General features: G+C 42.5%; 1 protein-coding gene and 1 pseudogene across 8 annotated transcripts in view; one reads left to right on the plus strand and one right to left on the minus strand.

Annotated features, from left to right (window-relative positions):
- The window catches only part of Stim (stromal interaction molecule), a 123,836-nt gene that overhangs the window by 21,897 nt on the left and 80,747 nt on the right, over nucleotides 1-21,192 (plus strand). The window lies entirely within an intron of this gene.
- Nucleotides 13,314-13,476, minus strand: LOC135700048 (U4 spliceosomal RNA; annotated as a pseudogene).

The raw sequence follows: 21,192 nt of genomic DNA on the forward strand, positions 1-21,192 counted from the left end.
TGCTGGCTTCTTAGTGAGTTATACTCACGAAATGCATTATATTTGAGCAGATGCCGGCGGCTTGTTCCGTGGGTGAACGATAATTGATGTTCGCACTATCATTTTTAATAAGCACATAAATTAAGTGGAATGTGGAGCTATCAAGCGGAGGTTAAGCTTTTTCCAATCACTCAGGTGTTTCAACGGGTGCTCAATGTAATGGTTTGAAATTTAATGCGGTCATAAATCAATTTACAGCGTTAACCTTGAAAATCAGGGAATAACATGGAGTTTTATTTACGACCTGGAAACTCACCGAATATCAGATAATTTACTTAACTGCATAACTGCATTACAAACTATAATGTTATCACCAAAAATGTAGGAAAGTGAGGCAATAAATTGTTGTTAGTAGACAGACTTGAACTGTTTAAATCCAGAGGAAAGTTCTTAGGAACATTTCTCAAAGATCCAAGACATGGACCATTTCCTCAAGGTTCTGGTGCATGATACAGTTTCAAGATTTCGTTCTTAGAAATATTTTGAAGATGGCGGACAGCAAAATTTACTTAGATTTTTAATATTCTAAACCAGAAAGATTTGCAAGATTTGGTCCCCTGCGTTTATTTTTTTGCGGGTCATTTGAAATTTATCGGATATCGGACTTGGAAAGAGCTTGATTAAGATCTTGGAATAAGGAAAAATTTTGATCATTTAAGTGAGAAAACATTATGTTCACCGTGTGTGTAATTATTACAGAACAGTAAAGCCGAATGCCGACTCAGCGTGACCGCAACGGAAACCGGAGTAGCCCCGAAACCAGATTTAAAATTGCTCTCAAAGCTTTATTTGTAGACCGAATCGTTTGAAAGCAACAGCATTATAGTGTCTATGTAGATCGCGCACGACCTATTGTCTACAGGAACTAACTAGTTCCTCATCTGAATTGAGCTCCAGGACGATTTGAAGAACCTAGAACATCTGATATTCATGACTGTAGGATCCACATGCACACTATGAACCTGTTTGGGCATATTTCGATGCAGCAAACATTGTCCGAGCCTTGGTTGATCTTGTAGAACAAATTATCTGGACTTCAGCACGATTTGGAGTACTTAGAACATCTGATATTTATGACTGTAGGGCATGTATGATCCACATAGACATTTAGAATGTATCTAGACATATTTCGATACAGCAGACATTGTCCGAGTTTGGATTGATCTTGCTGAACAAATATCTGGACTCCCTGACGATTTGGAGAGCATAAAACATCTGATTTACATGACAATAGGTCATGCATGATCCAACATATATACTATAATCTATAAATATATGTTGCTGAGCCAACGGTCAAGTCACTCAGCACATTGTGCCGAAATTAGATTCGGCACATCCATCGGCACACCTTTGGCACAATCTCGTAGGCATTGAATTGTTGTAAATAAAATGGGAGCACTGCTGGACAACTGTCATTGAAGTTGTTCACAACATTACGCGATGTTTGACTGTATATTCAGGAACATCCTAACTGAATATACCAGAGGAACTGAGACCAGCAGTTCACTTCTCGATTCACTCATAGATCTAAATACGAAATGTAGGTTCAAGAGCGGGCTCAAGGGAAAGAGGCAGTTAATCAGACCCCGTTAGTACCGTTAATTCAAATAATGCTACAACTCACCCAAAACAAACTACAGAAGTCATCTTCATCATCCTCTATAGTCGATCTTCAACAATGTTCCCCACCGGTTCCAACTCTTTCCGGCCGCTGATAGACCGTTGCTTTTCACATCACGAAAAGCTAGGTTTCTGGTCCGCCTTTGAGGGCATTTTAAAACCCTAAATCACAGAACTTTTATCATCATATTACAATAATAATTTCGCACACCCACAACTTCCCGCGTCATCCTCAATCCGATTTATCCTTGCGATTTCAAACCAAAACATTCAAGGTGTCAGAAATACCGGGTTGCCGGGATGGGTATTTTACAAACAATCGCAGCTTGCTCTATGACCGGCACAATCGGCACACCTGCGGTACACTTGCTGTACACTGATAGAAAAGATGACCCAAGATTGGTGTGCTAAGGGACCTACCCTTTGTGCTAAGCCCAATTTTTCAAGAATCGGTCAAAAAATAAATGTTAATGCACTGTGTCACTTTTTTGTAGCGCCACTCCTAGAGGTCGCTGAAAGTTGATTCTGGTTGCAAAATGTTTGTTTGAGAAAGTTAGGAAAATTTACAAAAAATCAACTCTGTTGCTTGTTCCGTTGTGAAGTTACAGCAATTCGAAGTGCCACCTAAGTCATAATAGAATTCAACTTTGAAATCTGTGTTAAGGAAACCACTTTTCGCTTTTCGCAGGCAATCGGTGATAATTTTAATTATCATAGCATCAATTACACATTCGTGCAATTTTCAATAGAGACATTTTGAAAAATGATAAAGTTTCAAATTTAGCAGATGCGTAGAAATATTTCTAATCGATTGGTGATAAAATTATTTAAATTGGTCCAGGGGCTGCTGAGTTATTTACGTTCAAAATCTTTCATAATTTTGTTACATATTCCATTCTCGGTTTTCACAAAGTGTACCCCCATATAGAAATCACAGACGTAGTACAACGTCAAAAATTGAAAAGGGCTGCTCTTCGTAAGCACCAAACCGATTCCACGAAACACGGATTACAAGCGACTCACAACCAACTGTACCACGCACACCAAGACCATCTTCAGCGTCGTCTGAAATCAAATCCTAAGAGCTTTTGGCGCCATGTGAATGGCCAAAGAAAGGAAAGCGGACTACCCCTACCCTCAAACATGACGAACGGCGTAGTGGAAGTTGACTCTATCGTGGTTATTGCCGACATGTTTCACACACAATTCAGCAGTGTTCTCAACAACGAACGACTCAGCACTCAGGATGTAATTGCTGCGTCTAGTAACGTCTCTCCCTTAACCTTCTCCAGCCATCCATTTTCTGCCGTCGTCGCAGCTAAAAACTTCAACGGGTTCCGGTCCAGATGGCGTACCATCGTTAGTCCTCAGACGTTTTGAATCTCTCCTCGATGTCTGGCGTTTTTCCAACTTGCTGTAAAGAGTCTTTCGTGTTCGCAATCCACAAGAAAGGCTATAAAAGGACTGTTTCAAACTACCGTGGAATAGCTTCGTTAAGTGCTACCTCCAAACTTTTTGAGTTGATTATACTCGGAAAATTGGTTCAAAGTTTTACACAGTGTATCTCGACGGATCAGCATGGCTTCATGCCTAAACGACCAATTTAGTTACGTTCACTTCGTTCATCATTCCTGAAGTAGAACGTGGCTATCAAGTAGATGCCATACACACAGACCTCTTCGTAGCATTTGACAACATGAACCATGACATTGCGTTGGCTAAATACGACAGGATCGGTGTTCACGATGGACTGCTTGCTTGGCTTTACTCCTACCTGACTGGTCGAAACATGTCATGTCAAGATTGGAGACTATGTTTCTTCATCCTTCCCCGTGACATCCGGCGTTCCCCAAGGTAGCAATACCACCTTGAAACGCCTTAAAGTATCGTATGCGGACGACCTGCGGAAACTCTACTTCGTGATACAAGAACCTAGTGATGCCATTTTTTGCAGCAACAATTGGAAGTCTTCGCTGAGTGGTGTCGTATTAATCGCATGTCACTGAATGTCTCGAAATGCGCTGTAATTTCCTTTGGCCGCAAGCGTTCGCTTCTTCATCATGACGACACCATGACGGGCATAACTTTGAAACGTGAATCGATTATCAAGGATCTGGGAAAACTGATCGACTCCACGCTCAGCTTCAAGGATCATGTTGCATACGTAGTATCCAAAGCTTCCTCTCAACTCGGGTTCATATTCCGCTTCGCCAAAAAATCAAAGATGTATACTGCCTTTAAAGCATTATACTGTTCGTTGGTGCGATCTGTTTTGGATTATTCGACGGTCGTGTGGTCTTAGCTTAAGGGTCCTGTGCACCACCAGCGGTGCAAAGGGCCAATGTGAAAGACTTCCATCCTGGGTGGCTGCTCGCTTTTTCAGATTCCTATCGACTTGCTTAATTTCCTTATTTAAGCTCCGCCGCCATGAGCCCCTGGGTCTGCCTCTGCTGCGATGTCCTGCCGGATTCCAATCCAGCGCTTGCTTGCAGATTTCGTTTCCGCCCCGTCGAAGTGTGTTGCCGACCCACCTCCACTTTCGCTCTCGAATTTCTGTTGCTATCGGCTTCTGATGACATCGACGATGGAGCTCGGCATTCGAGATCCAGTTGTGATCATACTGCGCTTCGATGAGGTTGACGATTTTATCCGGGACTCCCTTGTGTCTCAGGGCGCCCCACAGATTCTCGCGATTGAGACGGTCGAAAGGTTTTTCGTAGTCAATGAATACCAAATAAAAGGCCTCTTGGAATTCATTGACCTGCTCCAGGATGATGCGGAGCGTCATCACAAGACCTGCTGCCGTCGAAGAGTCGCGTCGATCTTCTCCTGTATCCGATTCAGGATAACTTTGCACAGAACTTTGAGAACAATACACAGTAACATGATGTCTCGCCAATTGTCGCACACAGTCAGATCCCTCTTCTTTGGGACCTTCACTAAGATGCCCTGCATCCAGTCGGCCGGAAAAGTCGCGGTGTCCCAGATATTATAGAATAGTTGATGCAACATTTGTGAGGATAGCATGGGGTCAGCTTTGAGCATCTCTGCTGATATGCGATCGACCCCTGGAGCCTTGTTGGATTTCATGCTTCGGATAGCTGCTTCAATCTCCTGCAGTGATTGGGCCTCGGAATTGACGCGAGTGATGCGCCGCACCCTAGGCGGATCATGCCGAGATGTTGATGGCTGGTTGGCCGTCGAAACTTGAAGAAGTTGTCGAAGTGCTCAAACCAGCGTTTTAGCTGGTCAGTGGGGTCGGTAAGCAATTGTCCAGTCGTGTCCTTCACTGGCATCCTCGGGTTCATCCTTGTTCAAGCGTCGTGAGATATCGTAGAGGAGGCGTATATAGCCAGTGTTTGCGGCTTTCGCCCCTTCGATGGCCAGGGAGTTCACCCACGCTCGCTTGTCCCGTCTGCAAAAGCTCTTGACTTCCTTCTCTAGAGCCGAGTACCGTTGACGGGCTTCGTTCTTGGCTCCTTTGGTTCTCGCCCGATCTATCGCGACTTTTGCTTCCGCCAGGTTTCATATGTGATCCACTCTGTCCTCTGGGTGCGCAGCTCACCCAAGTTGTTCTCGCTTGTGTCTATAAAGACATTCTTCTACTACACTGCCACCTTCTGGAACGTCCGCAGCTCGAGTCTCAAGTTCTTCAACAAAAGACCTTTTTACCGCTGGATCTTCAAGTCGGCGTGTGTTGAACCGCCGCCCGAGTCCCTCCTCCCGTCGCTGGATCCGCTCCATGCGTAGGCGGATTTCGACGATTGGAAGGTGATGGTCAGACGCGATGTCGGCGCTGCGTTTATTCCGGACATCAAGAAGGCTCCGTCTCCATTTTCGGCTGATGCAGATGTGGTCGATCTGATTTTCGGTATGTCCATCACGGGAAAACCACGTGACCTTGTGCACTGGCCGATCACCATGTCGTTATTGCCACAAAATTCTGCAAACAACTCACCGTTCTCGCTCATTTCGCCGAGACCATGGCGTCCCATGACACGCTCATAGTCCGTGTTGTCGGAGCCGATCTTCGCATTAAAGTCGCCAGTGTAGATCTTGATGTCACCCTTTGGAACCTTATCCACGACTGTAAAAATTCTCCTTGTCCTGTAGCTCGGCAGCATCGGTTGGCGCATAACATTGGATTATGGTAAGGTTACGAACCCGTGTTCTAAATCTGGCAACGATTATCCTCTCATTAACAGGCTCCCACTTGATGAGCGCAGCACTTGCCTGGACGCTAAGTAGGAGACCAACTCCACGATGGCGGGGAGCGCTTTCACCTCGAATACCAGAGTATAGTAGTACCTGTCCCGACGGCAGTTTGTGTTCTCCAAAGTCCCAGGATTTCTTTCTTCATGCGTCGCGCCTCGTTGGCGAGTTGTGCCAGTTTACCCTGCTGGGCTAACGTCAATACATTCCATGATTCAATTCGTGTCCGTTGTTTTGCGCTAAAAGTCGTTGCCGTTAAATCAGTTCGATGTCTTTCTCTGTTGGTTTCTGTAACAATTGTAAAGGTTTCAGAGACAGTAGGTGGTTGGCCTACGGTCTCCTATCCGCCGTGATGGGGCTGCCATCTTAGGTGTAGCTTCCGGGGAAGAGCATTTCTTATTCAGCCGCTGGATGCCAGTCAGACGCTGTTTGAGCCGCACCTCCATGGTGAACAGACGCTCGGGTTGGTGAAGCATTTCCTCTATCACCGTGCTATGGTTGCCGCGCCAGTGTTCGCGTCGCACCTCCTCACTCTGCTATTGTCGGATTGACAACATTGCCCAGGCTACGCCAACCAGCTGTGTCCATGTTTCAGCTGGCAGTCTTTTGTGATCATATGACTCGTGGAGGCGTGAGGTAGGAACTTGTGAGGACCGGAGCTAGGTATATCGCTCCTTCCAGATTGTCACTCACCATTTTGTAGCCCGTCGTGTGGTCTCCATACTACCAAAATGAAACCATGCGTATTGAAGCTATTCAACGGAAGTTCATCCGATATGCTTTAAGGCATTTTCACTGGAATGACCCTACAAATCTGCCTAGGTATGAAAGCCGTTGTATGCTTATCAACTTAGAGCTTTTGGATGCGAGATATAACGTAGCAATGGCAAGTGCGAGATGTAACGTAGCAAAGTCGGTGATCTTCTTCAGGAAAATTTATTGAAAAATGTCACTGACGCCATTTTGAATATAAGATCCAAAATGGCCGAACTTTTGCAAAAATGTGAATGATTGCCCATAACACACAATTATGCAAAGTTTCATACAAATCGGAGAAGGTCGAGTCAACATTTTTATGTTTTTATCCTATTCGGCCTGGAAGTGGTCCTTTAAGACTGTTCTAAGATGAATTGCATGAGAATTCGAAACATTATAAAGACATTTTCAGGAGACTCCCAGACAGGGTTCTGCATTTTCGAAACAAAGAAAAGAAAATGAACCCTCCGCAGAATCGCTTCATTTCGAGCAATATCATTTTCGTGTAAGTCATCGTGTTTCTTGTTATCGAGTCACGATGAACATTCCTCTTTTCAAACATGACTGGACTATCACTTGATTTGTTCGTCAAGTGCTTCAGTTCATTTCATTTGAAGCTAAGACTTGTTTCAATTGACGCAATGAATGACTCGAAAACTGCTTCCTTCGTTTTTTCCACTTTCACTTCAATTCGGGGCTCATTCGACTTGTCACGACCTGACGACGCAGGCATTAAAATATAGTATCCGGATAGTATACGCACAATATCGGCTTCCGATAGAGATGGCATCCGGATTATATGTAGTAATAATATATTATTTTATATTAAACGAAAATTTAATTAACGAGGCCATTCTGGAGTCCAAGATGGCAGCCATCGAGGTCAGGGAAAGTCTCAAATACCCTTCAATATGGGTATTTTCGGAACGGGGACGACGTGAAGGTGCCGAAAATCGACCACGCAAACCAACAACATCATCGGATAGGGGCATCTATCACCTTTCCGAAAGTGGTATTGGTTTGCGTGGGCGTACTTTGGTTCGCGTGTAAAGGGCCTTAGAAAGTTTGTTTACAAATGCTTTTGTGCCGTTATCAAATGTTATGCTTGAAATACTCTACAATAGGGTATTTTCGGAACGGGGAAGCCGCGTAGATGCTGAAAATCAATATTTGACGCTATGTTGGAATCCAATATGGTGGAAATCAGGATTCAGATAGTGTCAACTATCCTACAATATGGGTATTTTCAGAACGGGGACGACGCGTAGATGCCAAAAATCGATATTCGACGCCATTTTGAAATCCAAGATGGTGGCTATCACGTTTCATAAAATGTGTCAAATACCCTATGATATGGATATTTTCGGAACGGAGACAACGCGTGGCTGCGCAAAATCGATACCCAATATGGTGGCCATAGGGTTTCAGAAAAAGTGTCAAATACCCTACAATATGGTTATTTTCGGAACAGGGACAACGCGTAGATGACGAAAATCGATATCCGACGCTATGTTGGAATCCAATATGGCGGCCATCAGGGTTCAGAAAGTGTCAAATACCCTACAATATGGGTATTTTCAGAATGGAGACAACGTGTGGATGCCGAAAATCGATATCCGATGCCATTTTGAAATCCAATATGGCGGCCATCGGGTTTCACAAACAGTATCAAATACCTTAAGATCAGGGTATTTTCGCAACGAGGACGACGCGTAGATGCTGAAAATCGATATTCGATGCCATTTGCAGGCTATTTGACACTTCTTCTGAAATCTGAAGCCTCCATCTTTGATTTCAAGATGGCGTCGGACATCGATTTCTGGCTATTAGATGCCAGTCCGATTTAAAAAAACCCACATTGATCGGTATTTGACAGTATTTCACAGTTCTGAACCAAAGCCGCCATTTTGGATTTAAAGACGGTGTGACATCAATTTTCGACATCTACGTCTCATCCCCATTCAGAAAATAACCATATTTTAGGATATTTGACACTTTTCCACAAATTGAAAGCCGCCGTCTTGGATTAAACAATGGCGTCGGTATTTGATAGAATTTACAACTTTTTCTCAAACCGGAAGCCACCATCATGGATTTCAAAACGGCGCCGGATATTGTTTTCCAATCTCCAGACGTCACCCCGATTCCAAAAATACCCATATTGATGGACGGCATCAGCACTTCCAATTTTTCTCTGAAATATGAAGCAACCATATTGGATTTTAAAATGGCGTTGAATATCGATTTCCGGCATCTAGACGCCATTCATAAAATACCTATATTGATGAGTATTTGACAGTATTTCCCACTTAATCTGAAATCGTAAGCCACCATCTTGGCCATCATGGATTTCTAAATGGCGTCGCATATCAATTTTCGATCGGTAGACTTCATACCGATTACAAAAATACCCATATTGATGTGTATTTGACTGTATTTCAACTTTTTCGTAAATCGAAAGCCGCCATATTGGATTTCAAAATGGCGTCGGATATCGATTTTCATCCTCTAGACATCATCCCGATTCCAAAAATACCTTTATTGATAAGTATTTGACAGCATTTCCCACTTTTTCTTAAACTGGAAGCCACCATCTTGGATTTAAAAATGGCGTCGCATACCAATTTTCGATCTCTAGACGTCACCCCGATTGAAAAAATAGCCATATTGATAAGTAAAAAAATCACCCGACAATGATAAATTTGACATCCACGTGCACAGATCTATGCGCATTCGCTTAAATGCACCGATTGAACAATCAACAAAAGTCATAAAAACTGCGCGAATTTGGATCGAACAGCTTCGCTTAAATGCAAAAGTAAGATCATTTGACATTGAAAGAAGAAATGAACACGAGTCAAGCCAATACAAACAGCATGAAAACTGATCGAAAGTGGTTCTGTTGATGTTGACGGGGATCTGCTCGAAGAGAAGACAGAATGACTTTCAATTGAAAGTGATGGTTGACAGCTTCATCGTCGCTTGACGATTTTCGATTGAAAGTGATTTTGTGGGGCCCTGCTCCCAGAGAGGATCTCAAATTTATTTTAGATTAATTTTAAAGAAAAACTTTGCGAAGTAAAATTGTAAGGGATTCATGCTCGAGAACATTCCACAAAATCCTGTAAAGAGAGTTTTGAGTGAATTTTCATGGTAGTTGAAACAATTGGGACCTGCCTTACCTCAGTAGGTAAGGATACAACTATAAAGCAAGCAGACGGCTGGGTTCGATTCCCGGTTCGGTCTAGGAATTTTTCGGGTTGGACATTTTTTCGACTTCCCTGGGCATAAGTATGATTGTACATGCCCATAATTATACAAATGCAAAAATGGTACAGGCATCAAAAGCTCTCAATTAATGTGGAAGTGCATCTAGAACACTAAGTTGAGAGCACGCAATAAGCTTGGAATGCGAAGAAGAAGAAGAAGAAAAAAAGACGAAAAAGTAAAACAAATTTTGAAGATTTCGAATGTAGAACGAAATTCAAGATCCAAGGAAAAATGCTGCTGTCTTAGTAATGACCCATTTAAGCTAGTGATCCCTTCGGCTTTCGGTTTTATGTTTAATTTAAATGTATATCACACAGCTGGGGAAATTTTCAAAATCCCGGGGAAAAATCCAAAAAAATGTTAATAGGGATGCCATGCGAAATGTTATTTTGCATAATGAGTAGACGTTCTGCTTTGATCTCCGAAATAATAATCTATGTCCCAAGTACAAGTTTTATCATGCTCTTGTAAACTGGTATAGGCTTGGAGAATGCTCACTGAGAATAACTCAGAAAGAGAGAGTCACTTCTACTCGGTTGTATAAGAAATTTCTAAAAACATATTGCAGGTACTCAGCGCTGAGCTCCGGCAGTTTTTAGAAATTTCTCCATACCTCTAGTAGAAGTGACTCTCTCTATCTCTGAGCTATTCTCTCAGTGGCCGTGTATCCTTTAACCCGGGAAAACTGTGTTGGCCAATCGGGAAAAAACAGGAATCTAATTCTTAAATCCAGTGGTCAACCTGAGATTAGCTAGATTGCTGTTGGTTTTCGATCGGAACCGGCAAACACGGCGAATATTTCAATGAATAAATTCATGGAAATGATTGGTAACTCACAACTCGGAAGGAACGATACATTGACCGATACATTCGATTCAATTAGATACTCCAAACTTGTGAAGAGATTCGAAAAAATGTGCTAATTTTCGACGGTGACTATTTCAAAATGACCCCCTCGGAGAACAACCACATCCCATGTTGTTGGAGGTGTCAACCGCAGAAATAACGAAAACTCGTGCTTTCTTCGCGAAAAAAGCACTAAAAATTGCCCGATGCAAATTTTATCACCCATTCATGCGGTTGTTGATGGTCTGCTCACGGGCCGCTCATTGGTGCGCGCGCGTGTATGACGAAGCAAATAACTTTGGCAAACATTGTTATTAATATTTTTTTCTCTTTTATTCTGTTCGACATTCCGGTTGGACGAAAAACCCCACCGCCAGTTAAAATCAAAGCGGACGATAATGCGCTGATCACCTGTCTGCCGGCGAGGTGTCTTCAATTTTTTTTGCCGAGTCCGGCTTCGGTCCGAACAATACATTCAGAACACGAGTCAATGTCGTTCCGTGGCGATGTGTGGTCGTCTGCTTGTCACGAACACAGGCCGGTGATTTACCGAAGGGGATGGGATTCGGTGGATGCGTTATTGCTTTTACTGCCGGTGTGACAGGTTGACAGTCGTTATTGTTCCTAAATGAAATGGGAAATAATATCGGCAGGTTCCAGTCTACTAACGATGAGCGCTAAATTACCGAAATGTTGTTCATTTAATGTTTTTCGGAAATGGCTAATGGTTTCGGAGATTACCGTAGGTGGGGGTAACATTGGGCCAAAAAAAAAAATCATTCCGTACATTCACATTTTAGCAAGGAATATAATTGTAAGCCTGTTTTTACATTTACGACTGTCATCGAAATGGTTGATTGAAATTGATATTTTATTTTACTAAAATTAAACAGAAAATACTAGATGGGGTGAAAAGTAACCTGCTTGACCACCAGAATGCGCTGGTACTGCAAAAAGGTTATGGTGCCTTGTAGTTCGTTCATATTTAGGTAGACATGCTAAATTTCAGTGCGATACTGTCTTTAGTTTTGTTTTGACAGCTCATTGTTGTTGACGTGTTTGGCATCATGTTGAGTAGGGATAAAAACGATTTTCGTTCTCTCATAAAACATTATTATTTGAGAGGCAAAACGGCGAAGGAAACAAAAGAAAAGTTAGATAAGTATTATGGGGCTAATGCTACGTCAGATTACACCGTCAAATATTGGTTTCGAGAGTTTCGTGGTGGCCGCAACTCCAATACCGATCAAGTCCGCAGCGGCAGGCCCTCCTATGCGGTTACAGAGGACAATGTCAAAAAAAAAAAATGCATGAAATGGTGTTCGCTGACCGGAAAGTGAAGGTGCGTGAGCTAGCAGATACCGCAAAGATTAGTACTGAGCGCACACGCCATATTTTGGGTGAGATTCTGCATATGCAAAAGTTATCCTGCCACTGGGTGCCGCGCAAACTCACTCTTGACCAAAAACACGAACGCCAGAGCACTTCGAAGGAGTGTTTGGACTTGCTGATGCGGAATCGGGCGAACTTTTGGTCGATTGGTAACTGTTGATGAATCCTGGATCTACTATTACACCCCAGAGAACAGAATGAGTGCCCGGCAATGGACTGAAGCCGGCACGAGTGCTACAAAGCGGCCAAGTAGGCTCGATGGGTCGGAAAGGTTATGGCGTCGGTTTTCTGGGATTGTCATGGCATACTCTTCGTGGACTACCGCGAAAAAGGGAAAACCATCAACAGCGAGTATAACAATTACTTTTCGGAGCGATTGAAGGCCGAAATCCTTTTCTTTTTTGTGTTTTCAAGACAATGCGCCGGCGCACAAGAGCTTCGCAAGCACGGCTAAAATCAATGACTTACGGCTCCAATTGCTTAAGCATCCACCGTATTCGTCCGATTTGGCTCCCTCAGACTATTATCTTTTCCCAAACCTCAAAAAATGGCTCATCAATAAAAAAATCAGCTCACGTGAGGAAATCATCGACGCCGCGGAGGAGTATTTTGCAGACCTTCCAGAAAATTACTTTTCGGACGGGATCATGAAGTTGAAAAATCGCTGGAATAAGTGTATAGAGCTAAAAGGGGACTACATTAAATAAAATAAAAAAAAAACATTGAAAAAAAAAATAAAAATATTCATTCCCAAAGAGGTTTTTTTTTTACCCCACCTAAAAGACCAATGTAAAACCTAATGGGGGTGACATTGAGCCAAAACATAAATTTGATTAAAATATATTAAAAATATGTAAGTGTAATTTAAGATTGCATTTAACAAGAAGACTGGCAACTCTTCCATTTTCGCATACGAACGCTATGAGACAGGTACAATCGCGTCATCTGCCGCTCAAAGGTAAATGCTTCGAACGAATTTGATAGCAAAGATTACATCCTCAGAAAAAAAGAATTGTGTATTTGATCATTTTTCTATGAGTTGTTTCCACTTTCGCTCAAGTGCAGCGCTACTGTATTTGTCGCTTGGATTCTGGAAAAGTTGTCAGTCTTCTTGATATGATGTCTTCGATTTAACCCTCCTCTATTTATCCACATAAAAGTGTGTTCAATCTTTTCTTTGCCGGTGGACATTTTTAAAAACGTCTTCTTGCTACTATTTATAGCACTTACTTTGCAGCACTATTTAAATAAATAAAAAAAACTGGTTAATTAGTTTTCAACTAGCACTAATCGCACCTCGATTGTAGCTCATTGGTTACGATATCGCCACTGCGCAAAGTTAAGAAAAAAACAAATTGGTTAATGTTATCTACAATATACTCCAGGAGTTCAAAAAACATATTCTAGTCATCATGTTCTGTATATTCGAGAAATTTGCATCAATAAACATTTTTCAATTTCAGCCCAATGTAACTCCGTGTTACGGTACTTCTATTCTATTCTATTTTAACATTGGAAAGTGTATGCCCAAGCCAAATTTTCAGTTTTATTGTGGTCTTCAAGCCCTTTGTAAGGTTTATAAACCTCTTCAAAACCATGATAAAACCAAAATTGTTACTTGAGATACAAAACAAACGGCAAATACATCAAATATAAGCATAGTTTTCTATAGGAAGATTGTAACAAACAAGCTATTTTTTGGTTGTGAATCAACATGTTCAATTTATATTAAATACTTCTAACGACTTACTTACTTATCCTGGTCCGACATCCCTCAATGTTACGCCAATTCACTCGGTCCGTGGCTGCTTGTCTCCAATTTCTTGACCGTCCCACACTTCCAAGATCCTGCTCCACTTGGTCTAACCACCTTGCTCGCTGTGCTCCTCTTCGTCTTGTACTGGCCGGATATTCGAGGCAAACACCATTTTTGCGGGATTGTTGTCCGGCATTCTTAAAACGTGTCCCGCCCATCGTATCCGTCCAGTTTTCGCAACTTTCTGGATACAGGATTCGCCATAGAGTTGCGGCAGCTCGTGGTTCATCCTTCGCCTCCATACACCGTTCTCACATACGCCGCCAAAGATGGTCCTAAGCACTCGTCGTTCGAAAACACCCAGTGCTTGCCGGTCCTCCTCGAGCATCGTCCACGTCTCGTGCCCGTAGAGAACTACCGGTCTTATCAGCGTCTTGTACATGGTACATTTAGTACGGAGGTGAAGTTTATCCGACCTCAGGGTCTTGTGGAGTCCGTAGTAAGCATGACTCGGTTCCTCCAGCTAACAGATACTTTGTCTTCGACGTATTCTCCTTTAATCCAACCTTCTCTGCTTCACGTTTCAGCCTGGTGTACTGCTCCGCCACGGCCTGAAACGTTCTTCCGACAATGTCCAAGTCATCAGCGAAGCAGATGAACTGACTGGACTTATTGAAGATCGTGCCCCGCATGTTAAAGCGAGCACGTTTCATAACACCTTCTAGCGCATTGTTGAACAGGAGGCAGGAAAGACCATCGCCTTGTCGAAGTTCTTTGCGAGTTTCAAACGAGTCCGATAACGCACCCGATATCTTCACGCAGCACTGTACACTATCCATCGTAGCCCTGATCATTCTGGTCAGCTTCCCGGGAAAACCGTTCTCGTCCATAATCTTCCATAGCTCTTCACGGTCAATAGTATCATAAGCGGCCTTGAAATCGATGAATAGGTGGTGCGAAGGGACTTGATATTCACGACACTTTTGGAGGATCTGCTGCAACGTAAAGATTTGGTCCGTTGTCGATCGCCCGTCCACAAAACCGGCTTGATAACTTCCCACAAATCTGCTCGCTAGCGGCGATAAACGGCAAAAGATGATCTGGGAAAGCACTTTGTAGGGCCACGTTAAGAATTGTGATCGCTCGATAGTTCTCACATTCTAGTTTGTCGCCTTTTTATATACTGGGCATATTACTCCCTCGGTAGCTGCTCTGTATCCCAGATCCTGACTTTCAGTCGGTGCAGACAAGTGGCCAACTTATCCGGGCCTATTTTGATAAGTTCCGCTTCGATACCATCTTTCGCAGCTGCTTTGTTGTTCTTAAGCTGTCGGATAGCATTATTAACTTCACCTATCGTGGGAGCTGGCATGTCCCCCTCATCCGCTGTACCGACGAAGACATTCGTCCTGCCGCCTTGGTCCTCCGCCTCTGCGCCGTTCAGATGTTCATCGTAGTGCTGCTTCCACCTTTCAATCACCTCACGTTTGTCCGTTGTGGTACAAAGCCTAGCCGGGATGCGTTGAGTTTCTTGTAGAACTTGCGTGTTTCTTGAAAACGATACAGCTGCTCCATTTCTTCACACTCCAGCTCTTCCAGGCGGCGCTTCTTATCCCGGAAAAGATGGGTCTGCTGCCTTCGCTTTTGTTTATATCGCTCCACATTATGACGGGTTCCTTGCTGCTGCATCGCCGCCCGCGCTGCGTTCTTCTCGTTTAAGGTTCAATTTACTTTGATGCTTTTTGGAAAATTTCAAAAGCAGTTTTTTCCGACGCATTATTTCAGATTGCAAAAAGCTTGCACTATTCGATTCCTTTTGATATTTTAAACAAAATGACGCGAGCTTTTTGCAATCTAAACTAATGCGACGAAAAAAACTGCTTTTGAAATTTTCCAAAAAGCATCAAAGTAAATTGAACCTTAAAACCGTCTGACACTCTTCGTCGAACCAATCGTTCCGTCGATTCCGCTCCACGAACCCAACGGCGCCTTCAGCAGCGCTGTTAATGACTGCTTTCACGTTGCTCCAGCAGTCCTCAAGAGGGACTTCTTACGACTATAATACAATTTGAGGTTATTGCAAGGGGTAGGTCACTTCGCACACCAATCTTGGGTCATCTTTTCTGTCAGTGTGCCGCAAGTGTACCGCAGGTGTGCCGATTGTGCCGGTCATAGAGCAAGCTACGATTGTTTTTAGAATATCCATCCCGGCAGCCCGGTATTTCTGACACCTTGAATATTTTGGTTTGAAATCGCAAGGATAAATCGCATTAAGGATGACGCAGGAAGTGGTGGGTGTGCGAAATTATTATTGTAATAGGATGATAAAAGTTCTGTGATTTAGGGTTTTAAAATGCCCTCAAAGGCGGATCAGAAACCTAGCCTGTCGTGATGTGAATAGCAACGGTCTATCAGCGGCCGGAAAGAGTTGGAACCGGTAGGGAACATTGTTGGAGACCGACTATAGAGGATGATGAATATGACTTCTGTAGTTTGTTTTGTGTGAGTGGCAGCATTATTTGAATTAAGGGTACTAATGGGGTCTGATTAACTGCCTCTTTCTCTTGAGCCCACTCTAGAACCTACATTTAGATCTATAAGTGAACCGAGAAGTGAACTGCTGGTCTGAGTTCCTCTGGTATATTCAGTTAGTATGTTCCTGAATATACAGTCAAACAGCGCGTAATGTTGTGAACAACTTCAATGACAGTTGTCCAGCAGTGCTCCCATTTTATTTTCAACAATTCAATGCCTACGAGATTGTGCCAAAGGTTTGCCAATGGATGTGCCGAATCTAATTTCGGCACAATGTGCTGAGTGACTTATCCCTTGGGTTATTCAAGAGTCTCCACCAACGGGCTTTGTCACCAAGTGGCAAGCGGCTTCAGGATCATCACCACTAGCAGCGGTTGCCACGTTGTTGCCAGTTGAATCTGTAAAACGATTGGAGGGCAATCCAGTGCTCGGGAAAAAGAAATCTTTCAACTTGCCTGTAAGGAAGCGCTCCCTGCCGCTTCGCCTAAACGCCGGTGACTCGAGCGGATATGAAGATGTGTGCAACGTGAGCGCAGAAGTTTTCACGTTGTCATCAGGGTCAGGACCGACGGTATCGCCATATTCACTGCCAGAATCGCCTTCATCATCAGGTACAGCTTCAGCGCCAGAACATCATCAGGTACAATTTCAGCTTGCTCGGTGCCACCTTGTATGATGGATGCCCTTTCACAGGATGTTGAGCTCCACGGAAACTCATTACCAAGGTCCAGTCGAATTACTTTCGGTGTCTCCGTTGTCTTGACATTGACGGTAGCAAGTCCTACCGCTTCTCCTTCACGAATAAATCTTGTTGGTCACGGTCTGCCAGTCCGTTTTGGTCTGGCGTGTAGTCCACCGATGTCTGGTGACGGATTCCTATACGCTTCAAATGGTCACCTATGAACTTGTTGGCAAACTCCTTTTCGTTATCGGTTCGTAGCACTTTTAATCTCTTACCAGTCTGTCTTTCAGCCATGGACCGGAAATTTTCCAATGCCTTGAACACGCTTTCCGTCGTCTTTTATACGCACTACTTATTCACCGCGACTTCTCATCGATGAAGGTGAGATAATACCGGCTGCCACCTAACGACTCCGCCTCCATTGGCCCGCAGATATCTGAGTGTACCTGTTCCAGAAGATCCGTCGCCCTCGAGCCGACATTGATGACAGGCAAACGAGTTAGCGTACCCAATGCACAAGTCCTGCAAATTGTCATCCTTCTTGAGCGCTTTGACGAGGCCGTTTCTCAGACGCTGTATAATGTTGAAATTGATGTGACCCATCTTTCTGTGCCACAGATCAATAGTGGCCGCAGACGAACAAACCAATGCTCTTGTAGCAAGTCCAGCTTGAATAGACCATTCGTAACTCCCTGTGGCGATGACGTGTCTCTCAGGATTTGTCACCGTGACACCGTCGTTGTTGAATGTTCTGGTAGCAAATTTCCCGATAGCTCCGGAATCACGTGGACTTCGTGCACCTCAATCGGAGGCTTGGAACAGCACTCAGGGCTCAGCTTCATGCTTCCCTTAGCAACCATTGTACCTCTGTTGGCAGCTATCACCATTCCGCCGTGTGGCTGGACGTTTTCCAGCACGCTCTCCGTCTTCTTAAAATGGTTTGACGCACCGGAATCATCCTCTACGGTCGTTAAAAGGACCGTGCACCTCGCGTTACCCTTCTTTCGAACACTCCTTGGCAATGTGCCCGCACTTTTGGCAACGTCGACATTTGGGACCTTTACCTTGAGGCACTGGTTCACTCTGCTTCCATCTTCGACCCTGGTGCTTGTGGCTTGAAAACGCAGCAACTGTTGATGGCGACGATGACACACGTAGTTCCTGCGGCAGTTTCGTCGTTCCGGAATTTTCTAAAGTCATTATCATCAGCCGATAATCTTCTGGTAAACCCACTAGCAAAAACTGATGTCAAAACCGGTTCCTCGCAACCGGTGTGGGCAGTTCAAGACCAACAATTGAAAAGGCCTCAACTCCATGTTGTAAACAAACCTTGTAAGGCCATTTTCTCGCGAACCGAAACCTACATTCGCAAACCTAAAACACAATCGGGTAGAGGAGATTTTCCCCTGCCTGTTAATTTTGTTGATTTGCTTTGGCAGACTTCGGTTCGCGACAAAATGGCCTTACAAGGTTTGTTTACAATATGGAGTTGAGGCCTTTTCAATTGTTGGTCTTGAACTTTCCGGGTGAGTCCCGTATCTTCGAATGCTGCTTCCAGCTTCGATCACGCTTCGATTGCGCTTTTCGCTTCCCGTCCATGCACGTAATTGATGGGATCACACAGCAGAATAATTTTCCCCGCGCTCTCAGAATATTCTGAAAACTTCTGAAAATTTCAATAAACTGCTGGAAAATTTTGAAATATTAAGAAAATTTTTATTGGCTTGCATAAAATTCTGCGAGCTTCAGGAAAGTTCAGCATATTTTTGGAAAGTTCTGCAAATCTGGGAACTTCAGGGTATTCTGTAAACTTTAAAAAACTTAAAACCTACCTACGAAATTAAAGAAAGTCTGCGTACTTCATGAAAATTTGCGTACTTATTTCTCGGAAATTCTGCGAATTTCAGAAGTATTCTGTGAATTTCAGTGAATTCGGTGCGCTTCAGGACATTTCTGCAAACATCAAAAATTTTCAACGAATTTCTGAAAAGTTTTGAAAAGTTCGGAACCATTTGAAAAACCCCAGGAAAATTCTGCGAATTTCAGGATAGTTTAGCAAATTTTTGGAAAACTTTGCAAACTTCACCAAAAATCCTAAAAATTTCAGGAACAATCTGGAAACTTCAGGGAAGTCTGTGAACTTCAAGTAAGTCTACGAAAAGTTCGGAACAATTTGAAAAACCCCAGGAAAATTCTGCGAATTTCAGGATAGTTTAGCAAATTTTTGGAAAGCTTGGCAAACTTTACCAAAAATTCTAAAAATTTCAGGAACAATCTGGAAATTTCAGGGACGTCTGTGAACTTCAAGTAAGTCTACGAAAAGTTCGGAACAATTTGAAAAACCCCAGGAAAATTCTGCGAATTTCAGGATAGTTTAGCAAATTTTTGGAAAGCTTGGCAAACTTTACCAAAAATTCTAAAAATTTCAGGAACAATCTGGAAATTTCAGGGACGTCTGTGAACTTCAAGTAAGTCTACGAACTTTAGGATAATTTTACTGAATTCAAGAAAATCTGCAAATTTCTGGAAAAATCTGGGAAATTCAGGGAAGTCTGGAAACTTCAGGGAAGTCTGAGGACTTCAGGAAAGTCTGTAAACTTTAAAAAACTTCAAAAAATTGTACTTAATTAAAGAAAGTCTGCGAACTTCATGGAAATTTGCGAACTTATGGGAAGTCTGTAAATTTCTCGGAAATTCTGTGAATTTCAGAAGTATTCTGTGAATTTCAGTGAATTCGGTGCGCTTCAGGAAATTTCTGCAAACATCAAAAATTTTCTACGAATTTCTGAAAAGTTTTGAAAAGTTCAGAACAATTTCAAAAACCCCAGGAAAATTCTGCGAATTTCAGGATAGTTTAGCAAGTTTTTGGAAAACTTTGCAAACTTTACCAAAAATTTCAGGAACAATCTGGAAACTTCAGGGACGTCTGTGAACTTCAAGTAAATCTACGAATTTTAGGATAATTTTACTGAATTCAAGAAAATCTGCAAATTTCTGGAAAAATCTGGGAACTTCAGGGAAGTCTGTAAACTTTAAAAAACTTCAAAAAATTGTACTAAATTAAAGAAAGTCTGCAAACTTCATGGAAATTTGCGAACTTATGGGAAGTTTGCGAATTTCAGAAGTATTCTGTGAATTTCAGTGAATTCAGTGCGCTTCAGGAAATTTCTGCGAACTTTAAAAATTTTCAACGAATTTCTGAAAAGTTTTGAAAAGTTCAGAACAATTTCAAAAACCCCAGGAAAATTCTGCGAATTTCAGGATAGTTTAGCAAATTTTTGGAAAGTTTGGGAAACTTCACCAAAAATCCTAAAAATTTCAGGAACAATCTGGAAACTTCAGGGAAGTCTGTGAACTTCAAGTAAGTCTACGAACTTTAGGATAATTTTACTGAATTCAAGAAAATCTGCAAAATTCTGGAAAAATCTGGGAACTTCAGGAAAAATCTGGGAATTTCAGGAAAGTCTGAGAACTTCAGGGAAGTCTGGGAACTTGAAAAAATCTTCAAAAAATGTACTAAATTAAAGAAAGTCTGCGAACTTCATGGAAGTTTGTGAACTTATGGGAAGTCTGTAAATTTCTCGGAAATTCTGTGAATTTCAGAAGTATTCTGTGAATTTCAGTGAATTCGGTGCGCTTCAGGAAATTTCTGCGAACTTTAAAAATTTTCAACGAATTTCTGAAAAGTTTTGAAAAGTTCAGAACAATTTCAAAAACCCCAGGAAAATGCAGCGAATTTCAGGATAGTTTAGCAAATTTTTGGAAAGTTTGGGAAACTTCACCAAAAATTCTAAAAATTTCAGGAACAATCTGGAAACTTCAGGGACGTCTGTGAACTTCAAGTAAGTCTACGAATTTTAGGATAATTTTACTGAATTCAAGAAAATCTGCAAATTTCTGGAAAAATCTGGGAACTTCAGGAAAAATCTGGGAACTTCAGGGAAGTCTGAGGACTTCAGAGAAGTCTGTAAACTTTAAAAAAAAACTTCAAAAAATTGTACTAAATTAAAGAAAGTCTGCGAACTTTATGGAAATTTGCGAACTTATGGGAAGTCTGTAAATTTCTCGGAAATTCTGTGAATTT

This window comes from Ochlerotatus camptorhynchus, unplaced genomic scaffold (genome assembly GCF_037179485.1).
Source record: "Ochlerotatus camptorhynchus isolate MF236.1 unplaced genomic scaffold, CSIRO-AGI_Acam_v1.1 ptg000125l, whole genome shotgun sequence".
NCBI classification, from domain to species: domain Eukaryota; kingdom Metazoa; phylum Arthropoda; class Insecta; order Diptera; family Culicidae; genus Ochlerotatus; species Ochlerotatus camptorhynchus.